The sequence below is a fragment of the Macaca thibetana genome, chromosome Y, assembly GCF_024542745.1.
Source record: "Macaca thibetana thibetana isolate TM-01 chromosome Y, ASM2454274v1, whole genome shotgun sequence".
NCBI classification, from domain to species: domain Eukaryota; kingdom Metazoa; phylum Chordata; class Mammalia; order Primates; family Cercopithecidae; genus Macaca; species Macaca thibetana.
In genome coordinates this window covers 3,081,306-3,094,788 of record NC_065599.1, presented here as the reverse complement: position 1 = coordinate 3,094,788, position 13,483 = coordinate 3,081,306, and the positions used below count along the sequence as shown (strand labels likewise).

At 33.7% G+C, this 13,483-nt stretch overlaps 1 pseudogene; it reads right to left on the bottom strand.

Moving 5' to 3' along the window:
* Positions 1–968: 968 nt before the first annotated feature.
* LOC126947164 (testis-specific chromodomain protein Y 2-like) lies at positions 969–2,879 on the bottom strand (annotated as a pseudogene).
* Positions 2,880–13,483: the final 10,604 nt, after the last annotated feature.

Here is a 13,483-nt window from a genome sequence, read left to right as displayed (position 1 = left end):
AGCTTCTGGATAACTGAACATGTAGAGTGTTCTACAAAATTGTGTGCATATAAATACGGATATCAATAATTTTAAATGTCATACTGAATGTCGGTGTCTTTTCTTCATTTTGAAAGAAGTTTCTGCCTTTAAGAATGTGTCCAGAATTTTAACTTCCTTACTAGAACATACTCTGAGTTAATCTACATCTGCACAGGATAAACATTAAAATGTGGATATTTCCATAAAGATGATCCCATAATTCACTAATACATTGCAACAAGTTTTACTTTAGAGAGATAAAGGTTTCTTTATGTTAACTGAGTAAGAAGTAGATATTTATAAAAGAAAAGAAAATCAAGTGATATCTCAGCATAAATTCTAACCAGATGTTTAGTTTAGGAGAATGATCATCAGTGAACTTTGTGTCAAAAATATTTATCCTAAAATATAATCTTTTGATTTAGAATTTTGTGTCTCTGAGGTATGTGTGCCACTATAAAGTCAAAGTCACCATCTCTGATAATTCTGTGTGTTTTTTGTGGGAGGGGAGTAGAGGCTGCCTCATACCCAAGTAGACTGCATTCTAGGATAAAAAAATAAGAAAAACAAACATTATTACATAAATCTCTGTCAACCAAATCTAATAAAACACAATTCTGGTCTTATATATCATAGTAGACATAGATAAAACTTAGATCTTGCAAGAACAGTGTAGTACTCACCAATCTGCTTTTATATCTGGGCTTGTGTGTGCACAAAATAATCACATTTAGGCAAAGAAGCTGTTGTATTACTTATTTTAAAGTTGCAGTGCTTAAAAATGCCTTGATAATTTCAATACATAGCTTGGAAATTTCCAGTTCTGCTTTCAGGCTTTAGATATGGCTGAAATTGTTTTGGGCTATGAGGATGGATTAGGGCATCTCACAACTTATGATGTATTTGGTTCAGCTCAGTTCTTGTGTCCTGAGCAGACAGACTGACAATTAAAACTCATCAATTTTATTTTGCACATATTTTAACGTGGATTTGATCCTTTGGACTGAGCCTCAGATTTTCTTCACCTCTTCACACTCTGTCTCTTTGGCCTGTTCCAACTTATCTTAATATTACAGCATACAAGGGCCTTACATTTCTCCAGCACAACTCTATTACATGAGGCAGACTCCTTCATTTGTATCATAACCTATTGGGTGAACTTGGAAAGAGATCTGAGTGACCAGGTCTTTGACACATGCCTCCTGTGCTATCAGCTTTCACCCAGCAATTAACTGGCAGATGCTTCACCCATCAGCTTGGGAAATGTAACAGTAGAACAATCATCTGGATTGTGTTGAAAGGTCATATAAAGAGTTTGGAACCAAGCCTTTTCATTAGCTCACACGAAATCACAATGAGGCAGTATGGATGCACCTAGTCCAAAAGATGGTCTGCTCCCTGATACAACAATAGGCCTTTTAAATTGATTGAAATTATTCCCAAAGTTCTTGATGATGCCCACCATTTCAAGGCTTGCTCTGTTTCTGTCATTCCTTAAATGCTTCACAAAGTACCCAAAATCAAGACGACAGCAAAAGACACTTCCAGCTGCACCAAACAGTATGAGCTTGCTGTGATCTGCAGCGGCCCTGTTCAGAGCATTAACCATTTCTTTAATTAATTCTATATTCAGTGCATTTTTTTCTGTCGATCTAGTTGATAGCAGTATTTGGATGAATCCATCCTCTTTCCTCACGACAATGTCTCTGTACATACTGGCACTTTCTGTTAACCTTGTGATGAAGTACATCTTCTTGATAAAAGGCTGGTTTCTTCCACCATCAGTAATATTTCTTTGTCCACCTTTCACTCTTGAAACTGATGTAGGCATACCTGTTGTTCCATTGGCTGTTATCGGGCCCATTAATACCACTATACTTTTTTTGGTAGCTAAACCTGCAGTCATGGAAGCAGTAAATAAGCCAGACATCTGAGAAAATGGGTGAATTTGGATCCTCTTCTCTATTCCACACTTTCCTGCCCTGGGATCTGATAATGCCCTGAGGAGCTTCCCTTCTGCCTCCTTGAAGACCACTGTATCCTGGTGATCTGCTGCAATAGGGTCCAGTTTCTTCAGTTCCTGAATGCCACTCGCCGTATTCTTGTTCTGAAAGGGACTGTGAGGAGCAAGTGCCTTTCTTCATAGTTGAATTTACTGGCTCCATATTCTTTGGGTCAGAGGGAGGTGACACTGCTTTTCTGCTAATATTCTGACTGGCAGCACATAACTGGCTGCATTTGAATTTGTGGTGTTTGCCAGTCACTAGCGTTTTAGGAGAGTTCCTTAGAAAAGTTGGGGTTGGTAGATCTGGAAGTTCTTCTTCTGGCATTGTTTGAAAAAGATCTACTTGTTCTGGCCCATGCCATTTTTTTTTTTCTGTTTTTCAGTCTTTCGACTATTAAAGTCATATATACATTTTTCACAGGTGACACTTGTGTTCTCAAGTGTCATCCTGCTTCTCCTAACCTTTCCAACATCAAATAGTTTTTTTTTTTTCTTTTTGACTGAGTCTTGCTCTATCACCCAGGCAGGACTACAGTGGCACAGTTGTGCAGTCTCGGCTCACTGCAACCTCCACCTCCTGAATTCATGTTATTCTCCTGTCCCAGCCTCCCGAGTAGCTGAGATTACAGGCATCTGACATCACACCCAACTAATTTTATGTATTTTTAGTAGAGACAGGCTTTCACTGTATTAGCCAGGATGGTCTCGATCTCCTGACCTCGTAATCTGCCCGCTTCAGCCTTTCAAAGTGCTGGGATTACAGGTGTAAGCCCCTGCACCTGGTCTCTGTCTTCCCACTTTTGTCTTATCTTTTTTCAACAATACTTTCAACCTCAAACTCCTGGGAAGCCATGAAGAAAAACACAGGATTGGAGCAGTTTCTCTGCCAATTTTGCTTCAGTTTTGTATTCACATAGCCACTACCCAGTGCTTCACCAGTTTCTGAGTTGGGATGAGCCTCTTCCACTTTGTCGCCTCTGGTGTAGTGCAAGTTGTATAAAATAGCAGCTATGCTATGGGCCTGAAATTATCCACACTTACTACCTTGTGTGACAACTTGGACATTGTCTCATGGTGTCATGATAGCTGACTCAATAGCCTCAGGTGAGAGTAGCTAAATCCACAGCTCCTACTCTGTGGTGTAGTACAGATAGCTTTCTACCTCCCTGTTACTCTTTTTCTTTTCTTTTTTTTTTTTTTTTTTGTCATTGATATTATGATTACATTGAATACACTAAAGTTATTTCACTTTTAAAGTTATGCTAGTTTACCTTCAATAACATACAAATCCCTTATTTCTGTGTAACTTCACCCCCATTATTTCGCTTATTGAGTTCTCAAAATCAGACCTTTATTCATTGTATGTCAAAAACACAAGTTTGTGATAGTATTTTTCTAAAACATATTAGTGTTTTAAATTATATGGGAAACAAATTGTGGAGGTGCACATTGTTAATTTTTTAATGTTTTATAATTGTTCATGTATTTATCTTTACTGTAATATATATTAATTCATACTGCTGTTTCATGTCTGTTCATTTTACCATGAAGCACCCCATAGGGCATTTTAAAAGAGGTAGTCTACTGGTAAAAGGTCCCTGCTTTTATCTGAAAATGTTATAATTTTTCCCTCACTTATGATGGACAACTTTTTGAACATATGATTTCTGTTCAAAAGTTTTTTCTTAACATCATTTGGAATATGTTAGTTTATTGTTTTCTGTCTCCTGAATTTTCAGATTAGAAATCTGGTGATTATTTTTGAGGGTTCTTTGAATATGAATAGTCACATCTCTTGCTGCCTTCAAGATTTTCTCTTTCTTTTAGAGAGTTTAATTATCATATAATTTGAGTTTGTTTCTCTGAATTTCTCTTACAGGAGTTTTTTGATCTTGACATTCTTTACCACTATTGTTTCTAAATAGTCTTCCTGATTCTTTGTCTCATCCTTTGAACTTCCAATATGCATAAGTATGGGTGCTTGATAGTGTCCCACAGCATCACAGGCTGTGTTCTCATTTCTTTCTTCTTTTTTCTTTCCTTTCACAACTTAGTAATGTCAACTGCCCTTTCTTTGGTTTGCTATTTTGTTCTTCCACCTGCTCATGTCTGCTTTTAAATACTTGTAGTGAATTTTTACTTTCTTTTATTTACTTTTTATCTCTAGTTTTAGGTTTTAAAATAATTTTACTCTTTTTATTAATAATTTTTGCTCATATTTTTGTGCTTCCTTTTCGTCCACAAACATCTAATCTTTTAAGAGAAAAAGAAGAACAGTTAGGAAAAAATGTTCTGGCTTTTAAAATCTTCTGAAAGTTGATTGTGCAGAACGAAAAAGAGGCTGCATAATGTTTGGGAAATAAAACAATGACTATTCACCTCTGCCGGGACCTCCACAAACAGAAAGAGCAATCCGCGAACAAGTCCTCCTGAGATTTGGAAGACAGAGTACATTTTTTTATACCATGGCTCTTGTAAGCTACTCCAGAAATATGTGCAAGGCAACATCCCACAGTGGTGGTTAATAAACAAGAAGTAGCTGCTGTTGATCTGTGACATAAAATTGATAAAATTTAATTTTTGTTTACTATACCAATCTTTTTTTGGAAGCTATAAGCCTTCAGATAGACTTTCAACTCTATAGCAATTGCATCATAATCCTGCCCCTGCACCTATTGTATAGTTGCAGTGAAGAGATGGGTATACAAAACTTGGTAGGGCATTGCACCACTTTCTCAGAATCTACTATAGGTTTACTTCGGCCTATTTTTCTTTGCCCCTAAAGTATGCCTTGCATAGAAGGCACAGAAGTGACTCCTTCATTTAAGGGTACACAGGCACCAGTGTGTGCCTTTTTAAGCGAAAGTTCAATTTAAAATTGTTACAATTGAAATATTACATACTCTGGCATTGACTTAACTTGCTTCCCATATGTTCTTTCTCTTATTTGATCCTCAATTTCTTCTTTTGCTTATTTAAAAATTTTGATTAATTTTTAAAAACTTTTTGTTGTATTTTTTATATTACAAGTAGGTATATTTAGGACTTCAATTATTGAAAACTTAAAATAGCCTACTATGAACAATACTAACTTGTGTAATTAATGTTTAAGGTCAACAATATAAAAATATGCTGCATTAATAGTTAAGTCTGCCAGGTTTGTAATAGTAACGGCATTTTTCTGTTAGAGAAGCATTAGTCACAATTTCCTTTAGCTTTTGTTTATCTAGATATTTTTCCTTGAGTATCATTTTACTCAGGTTTTATCGCATTTTTTTTCTATTAAAACTTGGATATCCCACCAGCTTCTGATTTCTGGGGTTTCTGCTCAACAGTCGTCTGTTAATTTTAATTGAGACCTTCTTATGCATAGCAAGTTGCTCTTCCCTTTCTGTATTACAATTTTTCTGCATTACAATTCTGTATACAATTTTCTTTGTATTGGCTCTTGATTGACTATAATATTTTCTCATGTGGCTATATTCTAGTTAAAAAAATTTTGTTCTCTTTCAGCTCTTAAATTCAGATTTTTAAGTTCAGGAAATGTTCAGCCATTTTTGCCCTAAATTCTTTTTGGCCTCTGTTTTCTTCATTTATAAGGTGTCCATATTGCATGTACTGGTATACCTCATGGTGTTCTATTTTCTCTTTAGGTTTTTTTTCACTTATTTTTTGTTTTATTTTACCTCTCAGACTGGGTTATTTCAGTTTTTATTGTTTCGGATTGACTGAATATTTGCCTGCTCAAATCTGCTGTTAAACTTCTTTACTGTAGATGTTATTTCAGTCTTCATCTCCGTTTTTTTTTTTTTTTTTGGCTTCTTTAATAATTTGTCTCACTGATGCACTGATGTTGTTCTTTCATCATTTTTCGGTCATTTTTCTTTAGCCCTACTTAAATCTGTTGTTGTAAATTCTTTGTCTACAAAATTTGGGACACATTTAATTCCTGCATTTAGCTTACGTTGGTCATAATTTTATCTGTTTGTGTTTTTCCTTTTCTGAAAACTATATTTGAAATGTCATTATGTGCTAACATTGAATGCTAACTTTATATTTAAAATGTCATAACATGATAACTGAATGCTTTTATTTCTGAAATGCAACATGTTTTCTTAGTTATTAAAAGCTTAGCTTTCATTCCATTGGCACTATGAAAAAAAAAAAACTATCACTTTTAAATACTAAAAGGTTTGTATTAATACTCTCCTTGGATTTTTGATAATTCTGTCTTAACCTTCACTTATTCTCACTCTAAAGTTATAAACATATATTGTTTTACATTTTTTAGAATGTTTCCATCATCAGCCTATGCATGATTTTCTCAGCACTTCAGTATATTAAATTGATTTTGAATATTCAGATTTTTGCAAATACAGATCTCTCCAACTTTTGCTCCTGTTTATACTTTGCCTATTCTATAACATAACTGTATTTTTTGTTCCAGCAACTTAAATGTTTGTGACCAATTCCTGGCCCTTCCAACCAACAGTGACTTCTGCTTTAAGCAAAAGAGAAATAAATGTTTATTTTATCAAATTTTCATATATCCTGTAGAAAGACTAGAAAAAAAACACAGTAATTTAGCACATAATGACTTCTTTACATTTCCCAGAAGTGTGAATCAGGTCCTCACTTTGGGAGTGCGGATTTCAATTCTGAAGGCTTCATCTGTGATTAGGAGGTGATACGGCAATCCACAAAGGAAAACAACAACAACAACAACAAAGAAATTGCCATTTTATAATTGTCTTTCTTGATTAAATGTTTACTTGGTTCATATAAACTATTGATTTTCAGGGTCCACGCTGTTGTTTTGATGGTTTGAGGTTTTTCTTGGGAATGGTTTGAAACTGTCAGCCATATAGTTTTGGTTTCATTTTTATCCATGAAGCACTGAGTGTTTTCTAATTTCAGAGTTTATTTTTATTTATGAGATTTATGTTCTTTTGTCTCTTGTTTAATAAACTAAAGTTGAATGTTACACTTCCAATTTAGAATCCCAGATGTCAGGTTTTTCTTTTAGTGGTTATATTTTAAAGTTTTTGTTTTTTTTAAATTAATTGAAATGATCAATTTCTATGAAATGTGTGCGGCAAGATTGTCTGTTATAAAGCAATTTTGGTTTTATGTAAAACAAATATACACTAAGTTGCTTACAAAGTGACTTTCAAGTAAATATCTAAATAAAATAGTAAGAAAATAATGTAAGCATGCAGGAAGGTCAATAAGTATGATGATTCCTGGTGGAAACCTGTTTAAATTGTTTTTAAAAGCCAGCTAACTGTGGCTGCAGCAGACTGTAGAAGGGGAAAAATTATAGTAGATGAGCTTATAAAGATAATAGACAGTCCATGTTATTGTCTAGGGTTTTTATAGGTCTGTAGATTTTACTTTAGATTTCACTCTGAGTCTGGTTCATGACTGGAAATGGAATTGTTAAGGCTGTTACTAGCATCAATTGCTGAGAGATTAGAAATGCTGCTAAATATCCTCAAATCTTGAGTCTCAGGCACCTTTGAGAAATTAAGAGTGTTGAACCATTTCTCGAGAAAACTGTTTTTAAAAACACAGATTTAGAACTCTTTGATATTATATTTTGAAGATCTCTTAATCCCAACTTCGGTTGCCATTAAAGCAGAAGGATTTAAAAATGTATGTAAAGTTCATAGGATAAGCATTAGAAAAGTAAGGTCAGTTCACTTTATCAGTGATAAGAAGCTAAACAATACATTTTCTGTTTCTCTGCTTTTCCTTCCTATTAATTTTTCAATATTTTTGTATAACAATATCAAAAATTAAAACCCTAGGCGGCCTCTCTTTTGGAGATATCAAGGGAGAAAATTCAGTCAATGGCATTTGGAATAGAGCTAATCTTGGCTACAGTTGAAAGGCATAAATAATACACATGCACACATGTTCATTGGCACAATATATTATAGATACACATTGTGCATTCAGAATATCTTATGACTTGAAAGTTCCTAGAATATTACAATAAGTAAGCCAAATGAAAACCAAGTTTTCAAGGATTATAGCCGGGGTTAGAGGATTTTCACTTTTGCTAAATTTTGTTGAGTAGAACTAATGCTCAAGTTTCTTCAACTATTTAAAAAATTATCTGATAGAAGTTTGCATAATGGTATTATTTGATCAGAATTATTTGTGCTTTGCCTTGTTCCAACATAATAAAAAATGTATTCACAAAAATGCATATTAGACAATAAGAAAATAAAGATGAATGCATGAGGAAATTGATGGAATAGGAAAAATATCTGAAAATGTTAAGACAAATCCAAAAGGAGGTGAATTTCTACAATGTAAAATCTTTTTCATTTGAATCAAAAATTTGTTTCAGAATGTTAGCAAGTAGCAGCAACATGGTAGTTATCCACATTTACACTGCTTACTTAGTTCCCACTTAGTGCCTGACCTGTAGGCTCTGTTCTTGATACTAGAGCCTTCTCCACAAGGCAGAACTCCTAACCGCGTAGGGCTTGCTTTTTCTCCAAGATTAATAAAATGCCATTGAAGGCTTAGATAATGAAAAGGCAAGATTAATTTTTTGCTTAATATACTAAGGGAGAGCTCTGCTATTTAGACACATTCTGGGAACAATGCAGAGAGTGTGAAATCAAGGCATTGGCAGATATTAAGTGGTGTACAGAAGCTGGAATTATTTGTAGAAACAAAGTTGTTCAGGCCAAGATTGCAGGGAAAGAGGAATATTAATTGAAGTCTGTGAATGACATCCTAATTTTTCAAAGGGCTGGCACTGTTTTATTATTATTTCTATTATTATTATTACTTGTAAAAGCTTTTTCACTGAGGTAGTTAGGCTTTATAGATTACTTAAATTTAAACCTGATTCTAATGGTTACATTTTACACTGATTATAGAGCTAGTATTTACCAAATCTCTTGGAAAGCTTAAATTATTATTTTCTAAGAAGACATAATATACTTTTATTTTTAAAGAAATAAAGAGTATTTACTAATTGGTAACCATTTATTAAGTAACTCCTCTGATGTAGGTTCTAGAGCCTCGGCAGTAAATAAATAGAAAAATAAGTATTTTAAAAGTGTTTTACAGAGATCCATATGGACCACTGACACACACACGCATATGTATGTGTGTGTGTGTGTATATATATATGTGTCAGAAATTTTTATATGGAATTAGTTTACAATATCACCATCAAATAAGCTGAGTTAGTAAAAGAAGGTTTAAAGTTTTAGTATTTATTCAAATAATATTTTGAGAATACTTACAAACTGTTTAATTTGCAATCCCTCTACATATATGTGTGTGTGTGCGCACGCGCGTATGTATCTGTGTGTGTGTGTGTGTGTGTGTGTGTGTGTATGTGTGTGTGTGTATAAATATGTAGGGAGGCTAAGGAAATACATACATGACCACAATAGACTGACTGAAAACTGAGGAAGAAGGAAAACAAGTCCGAATACCAAAACTGAAGAACTTGGAGTCTGGTGTCTGAGAGCAAGAAGTATCCAAAATGGGAGACAGATATATGTTTGGAAGCGAGGCCCATCTCACTTTTTGACATTTTTCTGTCTGATTGATATTTGCTAGAAGCTTATTAGATTGTGCCCACCAGATTAATGTAGATCTCCCCATTGACTTAAATGTTAATCTTTTTTTGGGAAACAACCAAGAAACACACCCATTATTAACACTCTGTATACCTCATTCCAATGAGTTGGACAACTCAGTATTAACCATCACAGGTTCACGCATTATCAACTTGAATCAATACACATCTCCTTCTATAATAATCTTAAAATGCAGACAAAAATGAGGTCATAATTATGCCTAACATAAGTATCCTCTTACAACCAGGAATGCAGCAATCCTCAATCCAAACACTATTTCCTGAAGTTTACAATACGCAGATGTTGATAAGAACACAATAAATCTTATGTAACATGATAAAGGAACACAAAAGATGAAGGTATTTTCTTAGTACATGTGTGTACATGAACAAACTTTTTTTTAACAAAAGAAGGAGGAAATGCTTAAGACAATTAACATCCTCATTTCTGCAGCTGGCCATGTGTTTAAAGCAGGTATGGATGACTAACTGCTTCTACTACCCATTCTCTGTTGCCTTTGCCTTCAGCAAGCACCTCAGCAGGTTGCAGTTTTTATTCTTTGCTTTTGTTGTTGTTGTTACCCTTATGAGTGACCCAAACCTAATACCTGAAGGGTTTGACCCAACTGCTGTCCTGTCAAGATTGGGCTGTTGTAGTTTTCCATTGATCTTAATCACACGTCATGCATTAAGACACATCCTAATGCATGTTCTCTATTTTATGCGTACTCTTCCTTCCCTCCATTGTGGAGTAGTAGGCTGATTTCATCTTGATAGTTCAGGTCAATTACCCCAGTCAACACTGTAACTGCCTTCTTAGAATGTTGACATAAAAGTAGCAGGAGATCAAAGTGTCCAGGTGGTAGTCTTAACTTCTGGTTTAATGGAATCATTGTTTCTTCCATTGGCAGCATTTTCCTCAAGGAATTAAGACTTCTAAGCCAGCAGAACATAATGTCACAAAAAAACAGGAAACAAAAGTGTTGCTAGTGGATCACTAGGAGTGACAGTGACTGTTGAAATTTCTACTTCCATCACTTGATTCCTGGACCCAAGAATTTTGGCCATGGGAGAAAAAATACCATATATTGGGTGCTGATTCAGAGAATCTATTTAGATGTGTTTGTATGCATGTTTTAACATGTTTTCTACACATGATATTTTCACATCTCTGGATGGCAATGCTAAATTAATTTCTAAAATTATTCAGTGTGCTTTATTCTAAATAGGCTTGGAAAAAAAATAAGCACTGGTAAGTTACATATTTATCAAACAGTCCAAACAGATAGAAACTTATCCAAATGTTTTTCAAATCAAATTATTTAGATAAATCTTAGGTAATTTTAATACTGTTGGCTTAATAAAACAAGTATGTCTTCAAAATTAAATACAAAACAGACATACATTTTTTCTTCCATTTGGTTACCAGTGAAACAAACTGATATATTTACTAGATATTTAAATGTTAAAAGCCTATAGTTTGATTCTAATTAAATTATAATTCTTCTGACCAATATTATTGTAATAATAATTATGTTTTACATAAAATCTGTATAAAATTAATTGATAAAATATTTCTAGAAATAAGCAACCTTAAATATATGCTAAACAGAAGATATTTGTTAAATATCTAGATCATTTATAAACATAATAAAATACTATAATCTTAATTACTAAACATAAAATGAACTTTATATACCTGTAGCTTCTTATTTTTACCAAGAAACTAAAGATATTTTTATCTATTTAAAAACAACATTTCTACAATATTGAGATATTGCACTATGAGGAAAACTATGCCTTTAAAAATTATGACATGGTGTATTCAAAAATTATTTAATCCACCATGGAATACTAGAATATGACAGACAGTTTTAAAAAAACAGCATACAAATAAACCCAAAATAAAAGAGGATTAATTTTTCCATGGTTGTATTTCTATTAATAAACTGTTATCTTTTTGGAAACTGTATGAATTTCCTTTAACTTTGTGAATGATCTCATTATCCATTATATACCCTAGTATATCATGAGTCATAATTCAAGTCATTATTTTACATGTTGTGTACCACAGAATAAAACAGAATTCCTTATCAATTGTTATATGATGAGCTCTCATTAGATTTTTAACCATGGTCACCTTATACCTTTTGTAATTTACTTGTAGGTATTATTTCAATATCATGATTTCCTGAAAGCTTCCCCATCTGCATTGCTTACAGGTCAGAATGTTTGTCTCCAACAAAGAACTGCCTCTGAGACCCAAGGAAAAAACTATGGTGGATCCTCTGGGTACAAGCATCTGATGTCAATGTTTAAATAACTTTAAGATTATACCATGGAATTGGGTAATGACTTCCATAACTCTAGTTGAGAAAATGATGGGCTCATGAAACTGCTAACCCCAAATCATGCAAGACTGGAATTGATTACATGGCACTAAATGAACTGATGAAGAATAAAAATTTTAAGGCTCTCTCTCTCAGTCTTTTTTTCCAGTTTGGCACATTTCTGTATGTTCAATGTTCTATTTTTCTGGATTTAAGAAATCTCTTCTTTTCTCTTAGCCTAACTATATCTCATAACTGTTTAATAGATTATACATTTTTAGTAAAGAGAAGTAAAATACTTGTAATTGAAAAAATTTTAAGCTCCCTCCCACATACCCAACACAGCCATCTAAATGGACCCCTCCTTTTGTCCAAGAACATTACAAAATTGGCTTAGGTCCTGAAAAGAAAGAGGGCCAGATATGCTTCATTACACACTCCTCCCTTTTGAAATTTAGAAAAAGTTGAATACCATTAACAGCAACACATACTTTAAGTCAGATAGACATATTTACCATTTATTCTCTCTGAAGTCTGCAACATGGAGGCTTCATTATCATGATAAAACTTTGGTCTTTATATTCCTTATTATGAATTGTAACCCAGTCATTCCTAGACAGGAATGACTAGATTTCTACATAGGTGTTATTGATTCCAGATCTTTAAATAATAACTCTTTCAACCAACTGCCAATCAGAACATATTTAAGTCTACCTATAACTTAAAAGTCCAGCCCCACACCACCACCATTTTTATATTGTCCCCCTTTCTGGACCAAACCAATGTGCATCTTACATGTATTTGATTGGTGTCTCATGTCTCCCTAAAATGCATACATGTAGGTTGTGTCCATACCACCTGGGGCACATGTTCTCAGGATCTCCTGAGAAGGGTTGTGTCATGGGTGATTTGTCACTCATATTTGGCTCAGAATAAATCTCTTTCAAGATTTTACAGAGTTTGACTCTTTTCATCAGCACATTTATCTTTTTTTCTCCCTGTCTATTCTTCCAGAATTTAGAATCTCTTAAAAGATGTTATTTTATTAGCCAATATTGTTATTTGTAAAGGTTCAATAAATGTCCGTTCACTGTGAAACAGGACATACTTGGTAAACTGGTTTATATTACCAAAGCTTTCACTGGAAGTTACGTTTGAACCATACAAGCTCACAGCTAAGCACTAAGTCACTTTTAATAGGCTCTAATTTTATTTAAAATCAGGAACAATGAGAGAAGAGTGGGGCAACTTTCTTCAGTTAATTTTGTGGTATAATATCACAATTTGATTTAGTTAATGTAGGATGTCAGTCTTTACTAAACAGACATGATTTTCAGTACCATTACAAATGCACTCCCAATTCAACTCTGTCTCAATAAAAGAAGAAAATGTTGCTAACAAGGCATATACCATATATTTAAACTTAAACAATGATTCAAGTTCTAATATGCCTACTTAAAAATTTTTCTATATTGTTTCAACTACTTTAGTGCTGCATGAAAAATGAGTCATTAA